Raw genomic sequence first — 23,336 nt, forward strand, 5'->3', positions numbered from 1 at the left:
TATAGAGCTCCCACTTGCTTTCTTGTAAATGCAAGCTTCTTCGCAATTTTGTTCAAAACCAAATTGTTTTATGGTTTCGTCAAAACGCTTATTCCAGCTTCTAGATGCTTGCTTGAGTCCATAAATGGATCTCTGAAGTTTGCAAACTTTATTTGCATCCTTCGATATGAAACCTTCAGGCTGCATCATATATACATCCTCAAGCAGGTTTCCATTTAGGAAAGTTGTTTTCACATCCAGTTGCCAAATCTCATAATCGAAATGAGCGGCAATTGCAAGCATGATTCTGATTGATTTGGACATAGCCACAGGAGAGAAAGTTTTGTCATAATCAATTCCTTGCTTCTGACGATATCCTTTCGATACTAACCTAGCTTTGTAGGTGCTAACCTTTCCATCCATGTCTGTCTTCTTTTTGAAGATCCACCTGCACCCGATGGGTATTATCCCTTCGGGTGGATCAACCAAAGTCCACACTTGGTTAGTATACATGGAATCCATTTCAGAATCTATGGCCTCAAGCCATGCTTTAGAATCTGGACTAGTAAGAGCCTCTTCGTAGTTTTCGGGTTCGTCGTCTAACACGGGAACCTCATTATCATCTCCCACTAGAAAACCATATCTAACTGGGAGTTCACGAACTCTTTGTGATCTACGAATAGGTGGCACTAGAGTCTTATCTAATGGGACTCCTTCGGGTACCTCAACCGCCTTTGTTGTTTCAGTCTGTGTTTCTTCTTCTTGAACTTCGTCAAGTTCAATCATGCTTCCCTTTTGTGTTTCTTCGAGAAACTCTTTCTCTAAGAAGGTTGCGTGCATGGATACGATTACTTTCTGATCATCTGGATGATAGAAGTAATATTCCATAGTTTCCTTAGGGTATCCAATGAAGAAACATTTATCAGATTTCGAATCTAGTTTGTCGGACGCAATGCGTTTGACAAATGCTGAACAACCCCATACTCTCATAAATGAAAACATGGGTTTCCTACCAACGAACAATTCATATAGTGTGGAACTAGCGGATTTAGTTGGTACTCGATTTATGGTGAAGAGGTCAGTTTCTAAGGCATAGCCCCAGAACGTCTTTGGAAGTAAGGCCATGCTCATCATGGATCGTACCATATCTAATAGGGTACGGTTTCTCCTCTCAGACACACCATTGTGTTGTGGTGTATAGGGAGGTGTCCATTGTGAGCATATCCCACATTCAGTTAGATAATTCAGAAAATCATCTGAAAGATATTCGCCACCTCGATCAGATCGAAGCGTCTTTATTTTCTTTCCTAATTGATTTTCTACTTCATTCTTGAAGCATTTGAATTTCTCAAAAGCTTCTGATTTGTGCTTCATCAAGTAGATGTAATCATATCGGGTATGGTCATCTATGAAGCTTATGAAGAATCTGAATCCTCCTCTTGCTTGGACTGACATAGGACCACATACATCTGAATGAATGAGTCCTAGAGTGTCTGATACACGCTCACCTTTATTGCTAAAGGGTGTCTTTGTCATTTTACCTTTTAAACATGATTCGCATGTTTCCAATGATTCGGGATCTATTGGATCTATAAGCCCATCTGAATGTAGCTTTAGCATGCGTCTCTTGTTTATGTGGCCTAAACGACAATGCCACAAGTAAGTTGAATTATCTAGCTTATGTCTTTTGGTATCAATTGCGAAAACAGAAATTTTGTCATCTAACACATAAATCCCATTTTGTGATATTCCTGAAAAATAGAAGATCGAATCTCTATAAAAATCGCAACGTTTGTCTTTTATTGAAATATGAAAGCCGTCGTCAACGAGACGGCTAATAGAAATAATATTTCTAGATATTCCTGGAATATCATTAGGCTGCATCCGGTATCAAATACCAAAAGATTCAGACTGTGAAATTTCAATATAAAACATACCAGATGTTGAAGTCCCGGCTTCTTCCCCTTTTGAGGAAGGCTAGGTACACCAACAGTTTCTTTTCCAATGCCCGTCTTCACCACAGAAGTGGCACTCTCCTTTGGGCTTCTTCACTTCCTTTCCCTTAGTTTTGTTGGGCACGGCTTTCTTACCTTTCTTGGGATATTTAGGATTGGGAGAATTCCCTTTCCTCTTCTTTGATCCCTCAATGACAAGAGCCGGTATGACTTTGTCTTTCTTCATATTGGGCTCAACTGACTTGAGCATATTTGCAAGCTCTTCAAGAGAGGTTTGCAAGTCATTCATCTGATAGTTCATAATGAACTGTGAATAACTTTCTGGGAGGGATTGAAGAATTAAGTCTATACTTAATTTGTTATCCATCGCAAATCCAATACTAGAAAGTTTGGTAATGTAGCCAATCATCTTGACACAATGTGTCATGACAGATGTGCCCTCTTGCATCCTACTACGATATAGCAACTTGGATATCTCGTAGCGTTCGCACCTGGTTTGTTTCCCAAACAATTCCTTTAGGTGCATGATGATGGAATAGGCATCCATTTCCTCATGTTGCCTTTGTAATTCTGGTGTCATCGATGCAAGTATGATGTCTCCCATTTGATCGTCATCAGATTTATGTTTCAAGTAAGCATAAAATTCTTGGTAGGGAGCATCATCCGTTGGGTAAGGGGGTATCGGTGTATCAAGTACATACCCTTTCCTCTCGAACTTCAAAACAATTTTGAGGTTGCGATACCAGTCGGTGAAGTTTGAACCATTCAATTTTTTATCGGTAATAATGTTTCGCAGATCGGTGTTAGTCATGATTATAAGAGTGGGTTTAATTTAAACCTGAGAGTGAGAAAGAGTAAACGTATGTCATTCATTTGCTTAAAGTATATCAATCTAAAATTATAGGCCTTTTAGTTTATTTTAGATTGCTCCCACTATTTTGCCAAATTAATAGCCCTCAATATTAATTCGAAGAATTTCACAAATCCTTTAGTGAGCTAGGATCCTAACTCCTGAGCTTTCGCCTTGAGTTTACTCAACAAGCTAGTCTCATTCATTAGGTAGATTCATGTAATCAATCACATCTTTAATGTGATTCCTAGGTTATTGGGTTACTAACCACATTAGTAACTAATATGTTATTCATATTAATCCCAACCGTCTTGCCCATTAGTTTATGACAACATGAGTTTACTCTCCAATTATCATAATCTAATTTAAGTATTACCCCATATTCATGAAAAATGATTTTCGATAATTCAGGTGTTACTGAAAGGACCCCGAGCTTGAGTTTACTCAACAACCCAAAGGCCCTCAGCACTGCCGGCTGAATTATAATATTAGGGAGGGGCAACCGATTTTAATAACTTGCTTATTTACTTAACTTTTTAATGAGGGATTTTATTTTAGGTCTCATAATCTAACTTAGTCTTGATTTGCTTTAGCATACATCAGACACATACATTCACATACATTGGCGTTATGGACATATCATCTAAATTATTCCGTCGAGCCAGAGACGGAATAAAAGGGCAAACCTAAGGAAATACTAACTATTACATATTTCTCTTTAGGTCCTCCGTCTTCTCCATGGCGCCTTGAAATTACATATTAATTTCTATACTACTAAAGAAAACTTCAATTGAATTGAAGGGAATCAGATGAGAGGAGAAATTACAATAGATAGTAGAAAGGCAGGACTCGCAGGCCCTATTTCAAAAATACCAAAAGACTAAAGATGGTCCAAATATGTCCATAACTCCAAACATGCATAGACTCAATTAAATAAATTTAATTGATTGATTACATAACTATCTTATGTAATATTTATGTTAATCACATTAACATATCAAATTAACTTTCATCCAATTTTACTTCTAATAGTTTCGTATCTTTTATATTAATCTTTAGATTAATATAACTATACAGAACTTTAATTATGCACGTCCCAATTATTTTGATTTTAATTCATTTAACATTTTGATTTACAAATTGGTAAAACAAACTTTTAAACAAATTTTCATTCGATAATCAAAACAGAAAACTATCAATTTCTGAAACATATATATTTAAATATAAAAACGATTTTAAATATATATATATATATATCAGTTCTAAAACGGTTTTAAAACGATTTTCAGAAAATAGGAAAAACTACTATAGATTTCCGTTTTATCTTTAGAATTAATAAAACTGATTTTATCAATCTAACTATAAAACTAATAGATTTCGTTATCATGATTATCAACCAAAATAATTAGGAACATACGCATAATCTATTTTAATTAACAATTAATTAAAACTTATTTATCTTTAGAATTAATTAATCAAAACAATTTGTTAATTAATCCTAACCATAAATATTTATTCAATCTTATTGAAAACTTCTAAATTTTCATATATGAAATAACGGATATAACGATGACCCTGATACCACTGTTGGAAATTAGGCTAAGGTATAGCAGCGGAAATATAAAATTTTTAACCTATTTCCATTTAACCACAAGATCCGTTAACCATTATTTCATATAAAGAAGGATAAGAAGAAATACCTTTTAGAAGTTCTATCTACCGTTGCAAACGAAGTGCCCACAACTTCAAAAGAGATAGAAGGTGTCTACCAATCTTCCCCTATCCGAAACAGACCTTCCAGACCTCCGAACAACAATCCCTTCGGTGAAAACGTGGAAGAATATGTCTAGAAGCTTCTGTCCAAAAATCGCGATGATCCGACGGTTCAATATCCGGGAATCCGCGAAATCATGAACTGACCTGATGTAGGAGTAGTATAACGAATTTCTCCCTTTTGTTTGTTTTTCTTCTTCGAGTTCCCAAACAAGAAATAAAACACGGGAAGATTAATTTGGAATCAACCGTTGAATAGCAACCAAAGTAGATTGCCTCTAATTAATCAACACAAGATCAAGGATAAAAGAAATAGACGAAAATCAATTGATCAAACGAAGCCGTAGAGAAATCTCGTCCTCGAACTAGGGGTGTCGAATTTTCTCTCTCTTGGACTAGGTGATTTTCGAAAATCACAGTAGGGTATGGCTTTCTTGGATTTCGAAAATCTCAAGGGAAGGGGTATTTATAATCTCTTGTATCTAATCCCTAGTTAGATAGAATTAGGTTACTGAATAGGAATTCCATTCGGAATAGAATTCCTAATTATTATCTCACTATATATCTAATATATTAAGGATAATAATAATAACATTATTGGATAATAATAGGAGTATATTAATCTAATTAAAACTCCTAACTTAATTATCTCTTAATTAATTTAATTCATATTCCTAATCTAATTAGGATTAACAAAATCAAATTAATTATTCATGTATATCACTACATGAATTTCGACCCCCTCATGTCCATTGGCCTTATTGGGCTCAATTGGGCTTCTATCAATTAATTAACATCTATCTCTCTTTTAGGTTCCAAGTCTTATGTGTGATCCATTAGGTTCTTATCGCTTCTAGCCGCATGCAATGTTATTAAATTAATTTTCAAAGAATTATATTTAATCTTTGCATAACGGAATGATGTACAGAGTATGTGATTAGCAAGTCCGTAATCATTCCCCCAGAGCTATAAGAAGAAAGGTTGAGTCTGTCGTTAACCTTTCCGTATTAGTTACAGTATAATTCGATCCTTTATCAACTACATCCTTGAACTGAATCTTATGACTATGGGTGATGTCAAGTCACATATAGCGAGACGTTCGTTTTACTTGTACAGGCCGAGTCAACTCAAAAAGATAGGTTAAGTGAAATCTGTATTTCTTACTCTTAAGCTATCACCTTGCAAGGATTTAGAGTCGAGTCTTCCACAAGCGATCCATGGATGTATCTCCCATTTATCGGGAGTGACAAATGCTTAATCCAATATATAACGACTCCGCAATTACTTCCTATGATACCCAACGTCTACTGTTCACACCCCAGAGTCATCTCTGTTAAGGATCGTGTTACACCAGAGTCAAAGCATCACATTCCGTAATCCAGAATACCAATTAATATTCCTTTGAGTCTGAGGATTAGTTATACCTATTAATACCAATGAGATGAACAGATGACAAGGATGAATCTACCCATCCTGTTATCTCAAATCGGATCCCCAATCCTAATGAACAACTTTTCATCAGATCTATGTAACTGTCCAGATATATGTATATATGAAGCTTGTGAGATCAGCTTTCTGTCGGACAGAAGACATTGTTACATACAAGTCTCAACAGTGATATGTCAATCCCAAACATATCACTTGACTTGGGGTGGTTTTAAGTTTATCAGTTTACTAGAAAGTTTTGTCTCACTTCATGCTTGTATGAACACTTTATAATCACTTTAAATAAACTTACGGATTTCCTTTTATTAGACTTTATTTAGTGCTTAAAAGGGATTGCCTTTATATAGTTATAAAACATATATCTTATTAAACAAATGATATAAAGAACAATTTATTTACATTAAGTTTGTATCCTAGAACAATTATCTATAGGACACTAAACCCCAACAGAGAGGCCAAACTAGGATATGTCTGCTGAGTAACATATTTCTAACCCTTAAACTCCTTTATATATTGCTTGCTATAAAACTGACTAAGTAACGAACTCACGCTGAGTTGAGTGCACTAAGAAGCTGAGTTCAGGAATAGACTCAAGTGCTATCTCCTGACTCAAGGAAAGAAACAGACTTAGTCACCAGTTGACTAAGCTTGTGTCTTAAAACTACTTAGCGCCGCTGTGTAAACCTTTTCTCAAAGAAAAGAAGTCAGCCTTAACGGACAAAATTTTAATTAGTTCCTATCCCCCCCCTTGGAACTAACCTTGTCACGTTATACGGGACCAACACAATGGATCCCCTTATTGGAACTCCAGGAGAAATAATTGCTGACTTGGGTAACTTGTACATGGAGAACCCAGAGTGGCTTCTGTCCATCAATGGTACTATGTCAATCCATAGTTGTTCTGTAACCCTTCGTGATTTCTTCTATGTAGTTCTAATGATTCTTCTTGGATGATAACGTAAAGTTCCTCTCGATGGTAACTTCTTCAAATGGTCGATCAGAATGAAAGGCCCCCAATACACCCATATGAAAGGGGTGTATTTGAAATTAGAATCAGCTACCATCCGGATTTCCCAAACAGACCTGCAAGATTAATATTAACTCAGATCAGTAAGATATAATCACCTATATGAAACATACACTAATAAATCTCTCCTCTTATTCTCAGTTTTGGTTCCGGAATAGGATATATCATCCTAACGTGGCTCCTCAAGGGTCGATTCATCTTCCCCATATCCTTAATGACCATCGCTTTTCCACTGCCACGGTATAATGCAACCATTTATCTATTTCATTTGATAAACATACAACATCATATTTTTGTTCTAATTATTCTATGCATTTTGTAGTGTCTGTGGCACATATATGATCTACTTCTACAGCCCCACGGTGAGGAGTCATTTCCTGGGCAAGAAGCAGTTGCTGAGCAATACCGCAGCAACAGGGAAGAGTATGAGGGGATCGCCCGGATATGGACTGAGGAGTATGCAAAGTGGATATGCGGATGTCCAAATCTCCTAAACTATCTTGGCTAAGAGAAAGGAGAATCGGAAGGCAATGTGAGCTCCAAATGTGGTTCTCATTCCAATTCCAAATTTCCTTTCTATAGTCAAAATAGTTAAGGAGATTTGGACCTTTAATTCCCCCCTTTTGTAATATATAATGTAGAGCTTTGTGCTCCTAAACTGACCCTTTTATAATGCTCCTTCCACTTGGTAATGAGGGTTATGATGCTGTCACCACAGGGGACTCTGTTTGTGCTGAATATGAAGGGTGTTCAAATCTCCTAAGCTGTCTTGGCTAAGTGAAAGGAGACTTGAAAGCCAATGTGATATCTAAATGTGGTTCTCATTCCAATTCCAAATTTCCTTTCACTAGTCAAAATAGCTAAGGAACTTTGGATTGTCAATTACAACCGAAAGGCAACACTCATCCCCCCTTTTGTAATATAACGTAGAGCTTTGCTATTCAGTTTGTATGTATGTGCAAGTAGACTAAACTGACCCTTTTACAATGATCCTTCCACTTGGGTTGTACTCGTGGTACTCTAAACTTGGTAATAAGGTTTATGATGCTGTCAGAACAAGGGACTCTGTTTGTGTTGAATGCATCATAAACCTATCACCATGTTTAATATTGTTGTTATGATATCAAACCGAGTGGAAAGGAACATAGTAAGAGTATGGCCAATGCACATACATAACCCTTTATGTAGAGCTTGTTATTCAGTTCGTATGTATATGTATATTCTATCTAATCAAAATATATCTTATCATTTGCAAGCCATATCAGTACATGCAATTAGCCTAAATTTACCCTTTAATACGTGCTTCATACACGCTTCATAAACGAATTGCATTCAGAATCCTTACTTATCATTTCAAATAAAAATGAGCCAGTTGAGTTCATAACATTTTCAGCTTTAAGAGTATGCCTAACATCCTATAATAAGTTATTCAAGACAACTTATTCAAGACAACTTATTACTTACTTATCATCATAGGTCATGTTCAATTTCAAAAACAGTATGGATATATCTTATCATTTGCAAACCATATCATTACATGCTTCATACATGCTCAATGACCCTTTTACAATGTTCTTCGTACACATACTCATACAGAACCTCAAACATAAGCATCAACAAAACATCATACATAAACATGTTTCATACACATACACATACTCAATCACTTCTAGCAGTATAACTCATAGGTGTAAGAGTAGTGCCAATCTCAATGAACATCCAAAGCTTTAGAGTATGCCTAATCAGCCACATGCTTAATGACCCTTTTACAATGTTCCTCTAATACTTGATGCATGATTAATAAGCTACATGCCCAAATGAACAATCATACACATACTCATTAGGCACCTCAAACATAAGCATCAACAGAACATCAAACATAAACATGTTTCGTACACATACACATACTCAATCACTTCTAGCAGTATAACTCATAGGTGTAAGAGTAGTGTCAATCTCAATGAACATTCAAAGCTTTAGAGTATGCCTAATCAGCCACATGTTTAATGACCCTTTTACAATGTTCCTCTAATACTTGATGCATGATTAATAAGCTACATGCCCAAATGAACAATCGTACACATACTTATTAGGCACCTCAAACATAAGCATCAACAGAACATCAAACATAAACATATTTCATACACATACACATACTCAATCACTTCTTGTAGTATAACTCATAGGTGTAAGAGTAGTGTCAATCTCAATAAACATTCAAAGCTTTAAAGTATGCCTAATCAGCCACATGCTTAATGATTATTCATACATAAAGTCTATGAGTCCTAGCTTCCTAAACAGTTATATCTAACCAATCATTTCATCATCACCTAAAACATCATACATATATGTAATCGTTCAGTTCAAATCCACATAACAATATATATACTAAATCAGGCTAGTTTCCTAAATCAATGAGTTCTATGTTCCAAAACAGTACATCAAACATACACAATCACTTCTAAAAGCATGACCAATAAGTTCAAACCAACATAACATTAATATATATTCAGTAAGTTAAAGAAATCTTCCCATATGCTAAAGGCATGAACCGGTTGACAATCTCTTCAGTCAGTCGTCCCATGTACTTAAGCATTCTTACTACCCCTGCAAATACTGTATCAGGCACTGTCTTACCCTATATTAAAAAACGATAAAGACCCAAGTTTTACATCAGTGAATCTAAATACAATAAAATCAGTGTAGCTAAGCCAGAGATCTAAACCTTTCAATGATAGGTCTGAAAATCACAAGATCCTTATACCAGCTGCTGAAATCGACATACACAAAAGTAAATCGGATGAGGAAAAGATAAGAGTAAGGAACAATGATACATCTAGGAACGAAGAAAATATGGCTTACCAGTACCGTGTTTCCAGCTCACCCAGTGATTGCATGTTCAAATCAACCATGGAGATAGAGAGTGATGAGAGGGATGAAGCTTGCATAACCTAAAACTGGGTTTGGGATTGAGAGAGGGTTTATATATCAGCTGAAATTTCAGTCAAATGATATAGAGCGCCTAAAATTTGGTATGGCCGCGTAAGTGAAATTTCATTTGCCGATTTTTTGTTTTCGACATACAATGACATTCATTTATTAGAAGTGTCATCTCTTGAGCGCATCAAATTTAAAGAAAACGCGCGTTTTCTTTGGATGACAGGATTCTGTAATCGTAATGTCATCTGAGAATCAATCGCATTTTTTATTTCGCCTTAAGATGACATACAGTTAAAATACTGTCACGAAAAATATTTAGACGACACGAAAACAAATGTCTGTCATGTGAAAGGGAAAATGGCATAGTGTAAGCTCCTCTTTTTGTAATGTTCTTTAACTTTTATGAAATCAAATATCAAAGCCTCCATTGGAGCTCAAGGTTCATCCTTGCTTGGGTTAATCCAACCTTCAAGTTTAGCTTGAGAAGATTGAAATCTTTGTGAGTTTAAGACTAAAACTCTCAGTCGACTTTAATCTACATCAGATGATGTGATAACCACGTCACTTTTTCGATGTATTTTTGCTCTTAAAGTCGCTAAAGTGATTTAGTTGAGACAAAAATCAAAATTAAATAATTTTATTGAGATAAATTGAAATTGAGTGACCATTTTGAGTCAACCATGAAATTCAAGTAACTAACAATGTAACTAAGTCATTTTAGATAGATACAATTTTAGAGTAGTAAATTGTAAATGGCATACTAACGTTTAAAAAAATGCATATTTAGTCATAATGTATGAAATGTTGTAAATTTAATCCTAACGTTTCTAAGCCAGATCAATTTTAGTTTCACATTATGAAATTTTAAAAAAGCTGGTTTGATTGTTATTTAACGGTCAAATCAGATCATCCAAACAAGTTTGTCGACGGAGCCGTTTTGTACATTATTTGTTGGCTATTTGTAATTAGGGAAAAGTGCAAAAATAAACTTTGTGGTTACACCTGTTTTCAATCAACACCCATGTGGTTTAAAAGTTTGCAAAATGGTACCTTGAGGTTCATTCCGTTAGCAAACACATACCAAATTGACTACGGTGTTAAAATTCAAAGGAAAAATAGTTAATTTGGTCATTGTATTTATTTATTTTATAAATTAACTATCTTTATTATCTAATTACATAAACAAACCTGAAAAAAAAAAAATCAAATACACCCCTTCTTCTCCGTCTCTCCCAAATTTCTTATTTTTTTTTCTTCTTTCTCTCTTTTCTCTCCTCTTTGATAGCCCTTTCATCAATTGTACCGTAACTACCACATTGATAAGCTTACTGCATCCAAGATCACGAAACTTAATAAAACAAACAAACAAACCAGTAAAAAGAACAAAATAACAGCTGCAATGACAATTAAGCTAATAATTACCAGAGAAGGACCCCATCTTTTACAATCTCAAATAGATCATTGGTTGAAGGATCAATAGGAAGGTATTTCTTTAAGAAGTCATCTCCTCCTAGCTAGTTATTGACATGAGCAACATAAGATGCCTTCTCTGGATCACTGATGGTATGAAGTAATTGTTGGAAATAAAGAATAGAGAATATAGTGAATTGAAGCAATCAAGCGTATTGATTTTGTATATAGTCTGAATGTATCGATATACAAGAGGTGATGAGTATATATACAGAGATTGTAACAGCTCCTAGATTATCTCTGATTTAAAGTTTGAAATCCCTGATTATCTAATTAGTTATTAGACTATATTACAAATAGAGAATTAAAGAGTATTGAAGAAGAAGAAAAAGAGCTGTAACTTTTCATTAAATGTAAAACAGATATCAACTCTGTTATTATACTGCTAATTACAACAGCTTTATTAATTACAAAGGTAAAAGTTCCTAACTACCCCTTTCCTATTTTCTTATTACATTTATAATCCTATTACCCCCCCCCCCCCTCTCAAGCTGGAGTATATATAGAGAAAACTCCAAGCTTGTTTAACAAAGTGGAAAAAGATTTTGTTGGTAAAGGTTATGTGAATATGTCTGCAATTTGCAATAGAGTAGAAATAGGTAAAGGTTTAATTCGACCTGCTAAGAATTTCTCTATAAAAAAATGACAGTCGAGTTCTGATAGGTCCATATTTATACATATTTTTATATCTTAATGTCTTAGGGTTTAGTTTTAGTTTTGTTGTTTAGGTGCAAGTTTACCTTGTTTTATGTTTTGTAGGTACTTTTGAGATTCAATTTCAAATTGATGATTAAAATGGTGATTCTATGGAGTTTAAAGAGAATTTGAAGAAACTTGTCAAGTGCTGAAAAGGAGTTTCAAATGATGATCTGTCCTAACCTATGCCTGTGGATCAATAAGTATTTAATGGAAAATTGATGACTTATGTTATGAGATTCTTAACATATATGATATTTATGAGATTTTAACTCTATTTGGATTTTTTTAAATAGTCTTAATTAGAGTTTAATCCTAATGATGAGTTTTTTTAGAGTTTAATTCTAAAACGGAGTTTCTTTTAGAGTTTAATTCTAAATGAGAGTTTCTCTTAATATTTTTATGAGGAATTAATAAGAGTCAGTTTTTCTCTCTCCTGAAAGCCAAGAGGTACAATTGTGAAAGCTATAAGAAGGGACAATCAGAACCACATTTTGAGGGGGAACACACACAAAGAAGACACCCACAGAGAACAATAAAAAATATCAAAGGCTCTTCATGCATCATCATTTTTCCATGGCTTCTTCTTCCTCCAATATGAACTAATTTCCAATTTCTAGCTAGAGGTTTTTAGGTCTTGAGCAATCAATTGGGAGATCATTCTGTACTTAATCTTTTTCATCTATTTCAAGTAATCAATTTCTATTCTGTTCTTGTTCGTATTGCATGATTTAATTGAATCCTTGATTTGATTATTTACTTGTAATCGTTTCGTTAATTAGATGTTTAAATACGTAATCGTTTAATTCATCTAATGCAAGTAGCAAATAACATAGTTAATTGTGGATAAACTTTTAACCTATGTTGTGAATGTAATTGATATGCTTTAAATAATCCTGCTTTAGTGATTATTAAGTAGAATTGGTATTTCTTTCATACTTTAATGCTTTCAATCAAATTAAATTCTGAAGCTTGTTTGGAATTGTTTAATTGATTAGGGAAAATTAATGAACTTTTCTTAATTGTCCAATCGGTAAGAAGAGATAGGTTGTTAATGCTTTTTAATAACCATAGCTAATTTATTTGAAGGGTTGAAATTTATATTTTCTATGATCGATGATCAATTGTTCAATTCAAGACTCAAACCTAACCTCTAGCTGGAATCTTTCTCATATATATTTCTCAACTATTTAATTTTTCTCCTATTTTATTATTATTTGTTATTTTCTATTTTCTATTTATTTCATTCTACAAACCAACCCCCATTTACTTTTTAATTGTTAATTCTGAAAAGTTATAATTCTACCAATCTCTGAGGATTCGACCCTACTCCATATTTACTACAGTTTTTGGATTTCATGAGTAGGTATTTTAATTTTGGTGAATTCGACACTCATCAAGTTCTATATGTTTGGTTCTTTCATGGAAGGTTGAGTTTTTTTATGATATGTAAGGCTGAAGAGTTATCACAAAAAAGTGGGATAGGGTGTGTGTGGGGTATTTGAAGAGCTTGAAAAATATAGAGTAACCATTGTATTCACTGGTTATAGCAGACATGGCTCTATATTCAGCCTCTGTTGATGATTTTGAAACAGTTGGTTGCTTCTTGCTTTTCCAACTAACCAACGACTTTCCAAGAAAAATCGTGTGGCCTGTTATTGATCTTCTGCTATCCAAACATGTTGCCCAGTCTGCATCTGAATATGCTTGCAAAATCATGCTTGAACTGGCTGAATAAAATAAGCCCTTTCCTGGGTGTTTCTTCAAGTAATGAATAATTCTTGTGGCTGCCTTTTGATGTATATCAGTTGGTTTTGACAAAAACTAACTAAGAGTGTGAACTGCAAAACTGATGTCGGGTCTTGTATCGGTGAGGTAGATCAGCCTTCCAATTAATCTTCTATATGATGTAGGATCTTCTAATGGTGTGCCCCCCTTCTTTTGTTAATCGGAGTGTAGGATCCATCGGAGTGGAGACTGGTTTTGCTGCTAATAGTCCTGCGTCTGTCAACAAATCTAGTGTGTACTTTCTTTGGGAAATATTAATTCCCATCTTTGATCTTGCCACCTCAAGACCTAAGAAATAATTTAACTCACCAAGATCTTTGATTTTGAATTCATCATCCATTAACTGCTTAATATTACTAATTTCTGCAAAATCAGTTCGTGATAATATTATATCATCTACATAAATTAACAAAATAGTAGTAAGACCATTTGTAACTTTAGTAAATAAGGAATGATCTGCCAAAGACTATTTGTATCCATGAGAAACTAAAAAATTTGACAATCGAGCAAACCATTGTCTACTTGCTTGCTTAAGTCCATACAAAGATTTCTCAAGTTTACAAACCAAACCTGGTTTAGATATCTGTAACCCTGGTAGTGGAACCATATATACTTCCTCATCTAAAAAACTATGTAAAAAGGCATTATTAACATCACATTGATATAATTTCCAATTTTGAATAGCAATTATTGCCAAAATAAGTCTCAGTGTTGTAAGTTTTACAACTGGAGAAAAAGTGTCAACGTAATCTAGCCCTTCTACTTGGGTGTATCCTTTTTCAACTAACCTTGCTTTATATCTTTCAAGAGTGCCATCACTCTTCAATGTTACTTTGAAAACCCACCTACAACCTATAGTTGTTTTTCCCTCTGGTAACTTAGTTAAAGACCATGTTTTGGTCTTTTCTAATGCGTCAAGTTCTGTTTGCATTGCAAGTCTCCAACGCTCATGTTTTTCTGGTTTTTTATATGTCTTAGGTTCTGGTATGATAGCCATGTTCATAACATAATGCTTATGAATGTTAGACACCTTGTCATATGCAAGAACTTGAGACAAAGGATATTGTATTGATTGTGTTACTACTTCAGGCAACGGTGTTAAGGATAACTGATTACAATGAAAATCTTGGAGATAATTGGGTGTTTGCCTTTGCCGGACAGACCTCCTAACAGGATGTACAGGTTCTATAGATGATTCATGTTGTTGGGATCATGTGGTATTTTCTAAATGAGGGATATAAGTTGCATCAGAATTAATCTGAGTTGCCTCAATAATATATTGTGTTTGTGATATATTTCCCTCATTAGAAACATTAGCATGTGGCAAAGCTTGTGCAAAATCATTAGACAAAATAGGAAAATTCCAAGTATCCATAGATGATGAGTGTGAGGTATATGGAAAAATATGCTCAAAAAATTTAACATCATGAGACACCGTATATGTTTTGCTAATTAAATCATAGACCATATAACCTTTGACATTTGCTTTATAACCTAGAAAAATACATGGCCTTGCTCTAGTATCAAATTTGTTCCTATACCCCTTTAAATTTGAAATGTAAACAAGTGAACCAAAAACTCTTAAGTCTGAATATAATGGTTCTTTCTTATACAACATATGATAAGGAGTACTATTATGCAACAATGGTGTAGGTAACAAATTAATAAGATATGTGGCATGTATAAGACAATCAACCCAAAAAGGTAAAGGCAAAGAAGCATGAAACCTGAGGGATCTAGCAACATTGTGTTTCCTTTCAATAATACTATTTTGCTGTGGAGTATAAGGGCATGAGAACTGATGTATAATCCCTTTTGACAGGCAAAAATCCTCCATTTTCAACTCTGGAGAATTATCTGTTCTTAGAGTCTTAATTGACATAAAAAAATGTACTAACACATATGTTAAGCCCAAAATATACCTAAAATACCATTAATATTTACATCAGTTTTGCTACGAATTTATGATATTTATGCTTGTTTAGAATACTTTTACTTTCGAATATGTTTCTTTCTTGTAAGGTACCTATTGTTAGAAAAATGGCTTTGAAACTTTGGTGTGTTGAATAAAATTGGCTTTGAAAGTGTGGGGTATATTTGTCTTTAAGAACTTTGCTCTCAAGAGAACTTTTACAATCCCACATGGGAAACTTATAACCCTTTGAGTTGGTATATATAGGATTGGGCTTTAGAAGCCTTTAAATTGTGTTAAGTGGTTTTTAGCAAATATACCACACGCGCGCGCTCGTTCGTTCGTTCGCGCGACGCCCGCCCGTCCCGACTAGACTGGGCCCGAATTTTATTTTATTTTTTTCAACTTCTTTGAATTTTTCTTCAGCATTTTAATTAGTAAAAAACGGAACCTTATTTATCTCCTGGTCTCACTCCACGTTTTAACGTGTATATGAACGTTCTCACGTTCATATTTCTGTGGCCTATAAATACAATAAGTTTCCAGCATTCTACACACAGTTTTTCTCTCAATCATATTTCTGGGCAATTAAAAATACTCTTTTGCTGTTCTACAATCTTCGACTTTGAGTGCACAGGTTCGAAGGTTTCTGTGTTAACCTTGGGGATCGACCGGAGTTACAGATTGCACCTCGGTCTGCCGAAATCGCTTTCAAGGCAGTGGCCACCGCCACGGCACAGTTCGATTTCTGTTCTTAATTTCAATTCGCTTTTCTGTAACCCTCGTTTGTTTCTCACAATTTGAAAGCGATTTTCTGTTTCGCAATCATGTCTGCTTTAATTGCGAAATCCCTTCCCGACCTTTCCAAACTTGAACCTCTGGACGGTCTTAATTACAAAAGATGGTCGCAGAAAATTCTGATTTTCTTTGAACAGCTCGAACTGGACTATGTTGTTGTCCAGGATCCACCCACTGACCCAAATGGTCCTGTCATGTCTCTGATTGTTCAGCATTACGACACTCGTTCTGCAAAATACGAAAAAGACAACAAAACAGTTAGGGGTCATCTCCTAAATCATATGTCGAACCCACTGTTCGATATTTTTGTCAATAAAAGGTCAGCCAAAGAAATTTGGGATACCTTCAAAGAAAAACATGGGTCTGATGATGCAGGTAAACATAAATACGTGGTTGGAAGATGGCTCAATTATCAAATGGTTGATGAAAAACCAATCATTGACCGGATTCATGAATATGAGAATCTAGTTGCTGAAGTTCTGGGTGAAGGCATGACAATGTCTGATCTGCTGCAAGCCAATGTCCTCCTGGAAAAATTTCCACCCTCCTGGAGTGATTTTAGAAACCATCTGAAACATAAGAAAAAAGACTTCAGTCTCCAGGAGCTAGTCAGCCACATGAGAACTGAAGAAGCAAATCGAATGAAAGATAATCAACTTTCATCTAGGTCTGTTTCAATTAATGCTAATATTGTTGAATCTGTTGTGGTGCCAAAAGACAGGAACAAAGGACCTTCAACCAAATTCCAAAAAGGCTCAAACCAGAACAAGCCTTTCAAGAAGAATGGAAGAATTCAGAAGAGGAAAGTAGTTGTTAAGCCCAAAATATACCTAAAATATCATATATAAATACGTTAAATTTACATTGAAATCGTGCTAATTATATTCATTTGGAATACTTTTACATCTTTATTTACTTCTTTGATGCAAGGTACTCAATTATTTGGTTAAATCCAAACAGGAGCTAAAACGGAGCTAAAACGAAGCTAAAATGGAGGAAAAACCTAAAAAACGTACCAAGAATGCATATCAGCCAGAAGAACGCTCAAGGAGGACAAGAAGCAGTCGAGAGACGGGGAGACAAGTCTCTGTCGCGACTGAGATTTTCAAAATCTCAGTCGCGACTTACGAAAGGCGTCACGGAAAAAGATGCAATTTCAACTCGCCCCTGCACCCCTTGTCGCGACTGAGATTTTCAGAATCTCAGTCGCGACAGCGAAGCATTCTGCACATATTTCACATGTTTAAAATCCGAAAAACCCGTCTGTTCGTTTGGATAAAAGCGACCCTTCACCAACGGACACGACCCATCATTTACAACCCTTCAACAACTATAAATAAGTGATCCATTTCAGAAATTTAAGAGGTTGGTTAAGTTAGAAAAGTTAGAGAAGAAAGTTATTATGTTGAGTTTCTGACTCAGAAATGAGTCAGAAAGTTAGATTTCATTTCTGTGTAAACAAACTTGTTGTACACAAGTTGTTATTAGATTAGTTATAAACACAGTAATATTAGTTTAGTTTCTAAGGTAGATCAGAGACAAGTTTTCATTCTGGTAGTGGACTGACCAGTCTCTATTCCGAAGATTCAGCGAGAAGAATTAACGGCTGAAGCGTATGGGGTCTGACAAACCTACGGAGTTTGAGGGAAAGATTGACAACCCGGATCTCAAATTTTTCATCGCAATGCTCTCCATGTTTCTCCTTCTCTGTTAACTTGTGAAGATTCACATTTCATTAATGATATATTTACTTTATTCAATACATTCTTTCTGTTGTTATTTTGATATTGTTCTGACAAAATGATTTTCAAAATGATAAATTGGTGTTTTTATTAAAACGTTCTATTCCATCTTATTCATATAAGAACTTTGTTGAACACTTGACAGATTTAGTTTTTATGGATGATATGATCGCTGATCGTGGCTTATCAGATATAAAATACTAGTTTGATTAAGGTAGAAATCTGCTCCGATCCAGAGAGATTTCTACGGTTCAAAGCCATTCAATTGAATAAATTCCTATATTATTACATGTCCATAATCTTACCAAAGTTAAAGTTGCTTTCTTTGCTTAATGAAAATAAGTTTTATACCTTCTATTTATTCCAATTACGGAAGTATCTGTCTTGTAATCAAAATCTCAAGACGGAATTGTTCTCTAAACTCGATATAATATTCTTATCTAATCCTAATTTACCCGAACCAATTTAATCAATTAAACGAATTTCTTTTATTAAACCTAAACACGTGATTAAAACTGAATTAAATAAAGTTTTAGTTAAAAAGCGTTCCCTGTGGGTTCGATATCTTTTATTATTACAAGCGTATACCGTGCACTTGCGGAAATAGCTCAACAAGTTTTTGGCGCCGTTGCCGGGGAACGCCAAATTTTAACAAAAATTTATGTTTTTCGTGTTTTATTCCGAACCTTGGTTTATAATATATGTATTTATTTATTTTATAGTTTTTTATTTTTGAGGATGGTCGCTAGGACTAAATCCTCATTGTTATTTAACGTTTGCATTCAGATTGTTTGCAGATAAAAAAAAATCCAAGCTTCTCAAGAAGATGAATTGGAGATTTGATCATGTATAAAATTCACAGAAGGAGTCTACGGAAAAGAAAATTCAGCATGCAAATACATTAGAAGGGAAAACAAAATTTTTTTGAAGCAACATGTCAGACGTGACATATAATTTTTTCCAGAAAATTTACCTTTTCCCATACACCTTTACCTCTTTTCTATACACTTAATCCTTCACCAAAACATCATATCTTTTTATTAAGAAATTTATTCAATTCCTATACTAAACCCAAATAATTTCCTTATTTATCACATCCTTAAACACCTACATATATCTCTCTAAGAAATCACCATGGAAAATCTTCTCAGACAGATATATCAGAAGTAGGATGAAATTACCTTATCCGCCAAGAAGGAATTGTATACTTTTAATATAGTTTTGAAAGTTTCGGTTCATGTGCGTAGTTCCAGTTCGTGCACAAAACTAGAAGTTCGGGCATTCAACAAATGGACAAGACCAGGTAAGTTAAATGGACAAGACGTAAAAAGAAAAACACACATCTATTCCCAGGTAAGTTAAATGGACAAGACCATTATTTAAACTCGGTTTAGGTAATTGATTCTGTCCATGATTTTTTATTCTCCTTGAGAATTCTTAAGGATTATCACATTTTTTTTTAGTTTTTTTTAGTTTTTCATATTTTTCTTACATTTCGTTTTTAGTTTAGTTTATACATTAGTCTTTAGTTTAGAAGTAATAATTCGACTAGAAATAAAAAAAAATTCATTGAAAGATATTCAAGACATGCTATGTATCTTAAATATTTGTAATTAATGATGCAAGTGTCTTTTGATTTAAAGAAATCTCAATTGAATTAAAATCACACATAATTTAAGTTTCTGATTGTATAGAGATTTTTAAACAAATCTCTACAGTGATTTTTATTTGACGTTTTATAAATTTCTGAACTTACTGAGAATTTTTAATTCTCAACTAAGATTTTACAATTCTCTATAAAACTAGGGAGGACCAATGCCAAGCATTCCTTGCAAATGGGCAGGATGTGTCGCGATCGATATTCCAATTTCTCGACCATGACACGCATAATTTTCAATAAGATATTTTTGTTCTATGAAAATTAATTTATTTAGTTTTCATATTTTTAATTTTTAGTTTTTCTTATCTTTTGTTTATAGTTTTTATTTTTATTTCTTTTTAAATTAATCTATTTTTATTTTCATTTTTAGTTTAATTTATTTTTATTTTTAGTTTTGTGTACAAATAAGTTTTTGTAAAATTAAATTCTAATCTAGTCATGTTTTGAAAATTTTCATAAAGTGTTAAGTGTTTTTGAGAAAATATATATCCAGAAATCTCAGTTGAGATTTTCCATGTTTCAGGATTTGGGAATTCTCAGTTGAGATTCCGGAAATCTCAGTTGAGGTTTTCAGTATTTTAAACATTTTGATGTAACTGTAAGAGATTACAGACATCTCATTTCAAAAATTCAGTCAGTTAAATCCAAAAGGTATCTGTTTGACATCTTTTATTCTTAGCAGACACAACCTTTCACTTATAGGTCTTATATATTCCTGTAGGATCAGACTTCTTCCATTTCATTTCATCTTTCTGAATTTCTTTCTCAAATTCTCAATCCTACAGACATCATTTTCTTCTCTCTCACAGACATGACTAAGTCCTTGAAAAATGTTCGAAAACACACTTTTGCTCAAAGCGGGAAAGTTGATATCTCTGATCGTTATGGTGCATGGTTTCCAATTTATAACCATGACGAAGGGAAACGTTTTCTGCAGTTCAGATATGCTCAATTTTTTGGCATGATGTATATGGACGAGTTTCTGAATGAGGAACTCGGGATAAGCGAAGACATTGATCGCTATCTTACTAATTTGGGATGGACCAAATTTGTTTCTATGAAATTTCCTATAATTGGAAATTGGGTTCTGGAATTTTTATCCACTGTTCGATTCGTCAACAAGAGACATGTTCGTCTCAGTTTTCGTTGTGAGGGGGCAGGTATTCACTTTTGGATATCCAGAACTTCATAATTGGTTTGGATTTCCACCCCGAGACACAACTCAACACCATCCTGGAAGGGATATGACTTCTAGAGATATATGGAGGATGTTAACAGGATTTTGGCGATTCAATCCACGTCTTGCCTTCAACAAATCCATCAATTCTAATTCCATGTTGTATCTACACAAATTCCTCTGTCATAGCCTTTTTGGTCGAGTCAGTAGCAATGTTGTGAAAGATACTGATCTCTATGTGTTGGGCGACATTTTCCAAGGCAACTCAGTGAACTCCTCGAAGATTCTAATGGAGGGGTTAGTTGCTGCTTCCCGTTCGAAGAACCGGAAGATTGGGTTTGCCAACATCATTTGTGGAATCATTTTAGGAGCCAAGGGAACCATTTCTGTTCCTTAGACTGATAAAGAACCATTTCCCATAATGGATTACGAGTTTCTGGAAAATGAGGGACTTGTAAAAAGAGAGTTTCGTTCTGGTCCAAAAATTCTTTCTCCTACAGAAAGAGAAATCTTCATTCAAGCGAAGATTGACCGGGCCACTGTTCGTCGTATTCCAATTCATCGGGATACAATTTGAGTTTATATAGTTTGTTTGTCAATAGTGTATATATGTTTGATGTTTTTATGCATAGATGTTTTTATGTCTATATGTAATAAGGTATTATATTATATTTCCTTTGATTATGATTAATAAAAGTGCATTAATTCTTTCCTTAATTTCTTTTATTTAAGGAACAACCTTTGGTTTTCCTTCTATTTAATGTTTCAGTTTTGTTTTTGTAGTTTCAGGAATTAAAACTTAGCATTAATGTCACTTAAATACAAGAGGAGTTGAATTGATCATATTGATTTTGTCAAAACAGTCCAATTTTTACCCAGAAATTCCAGAATCTCAGTTGAGATTCTGAAATCTCAGTTGAGATAGCAAAAAAGCAACTTTCAGGAAAAATCCACCCCTTTGCAAGCTTGCTGTCGCGACTAAGATTTTGAAAATCTCAGTCGCGACTTGCGGCTGCTATGACGGGATTTGGCTGGTTTTTTTTCAATTAATCATATTTCTACTCTAATTCATTACCTATTACTCTATCCTAATCAATACCTATTCCTTACACCTATTTATATCACCTCTATTTTCACCAATCACTCATCTTTTACTCTTCCCAACACAAAGATTCACTCACCTTCCCCATAATTTTTTAACCTATTCATCTTCTTCTTCCCTAAATCACCACCATTATCTTTTACTCTTCCTTTTATTCTTTCCAATTTCTTCATCTCTTTCACCCAAATTTCACAAACAAAATGCCTAGACAAAAGACCGTTGCTAACAAAGCTAAGGCCACCGAAGTCAATAGGTTACGGGTTCAATATGGAGCACCGTTCGATATTGCGAAGCCGAAGGACGCAAATATCGCTGATTTTCTAATAGCCAAATAGAGTTCGTCGACATGCTTTTTCTTGACACCGACACGGTAAACACACTTTCTTTTACCGAACGTATTGATGAATATCTTTCCGTTCTTGGTTGGAAACGATTTTCTAGTATGCGTTTTCCTAGTCTTAAATCGCATATTATTGAGTTTTTGGTTACTCTAACCTATGACAAGAAGAAAGGAGTTATCTCTTTTCGGAATAATGGAGTTCGTTATGACGTTGGGTATGCGGCCATGAACCGTTGGTTTGGACTTCCCACTCGGAATTTTTATTCCAAACCAAAGCCTTTTAATTCACACAAGGTTTGGCAATCTTTAACCGGTTTAGATGTTTTTAATCCAAAGAATACATCTAGTAAATTACTTAAGGATGATTGTATTTTCTTCTTTCACAAGTTTTTATCATTTTCCTTATTTGGTCGGGTTGAAAGTTCAAAAGTGCAAGTTCGTGATTTGTTTGTGTTGGATGCTATTTTTAAGGGTTTGACCATTGATAGTATTGAGATGATATTTACTAATTTAGTTCGAGCCTCAAAGTCTCGCAATAAGCAAGTGCCTATGGGTAATTTAATTACCGGCATTGTTTTGGGTGCTCGGGGTGAATTAGCGGATTATCAAAATATGCCTCAAGTTGGTTTACCTTCATTAGATCTCACGGCACTTCAAAGGGCCAATTTATTGAAGAAAATG

This window comes from Euphorbia lathyris, chromosome 8, assembly GCF_963576675.1.
Source record: "Euphorbia lathyris chromosome 8, ddEupLath1.1, whole genome shotgun sequence".
NCBI lineage: Eukaryota > Viridiplantae > Streptophyta > Magnoliopsida > Malpighiales > Euphorbiaceae > Euphorbia > Euphorbia lathyris.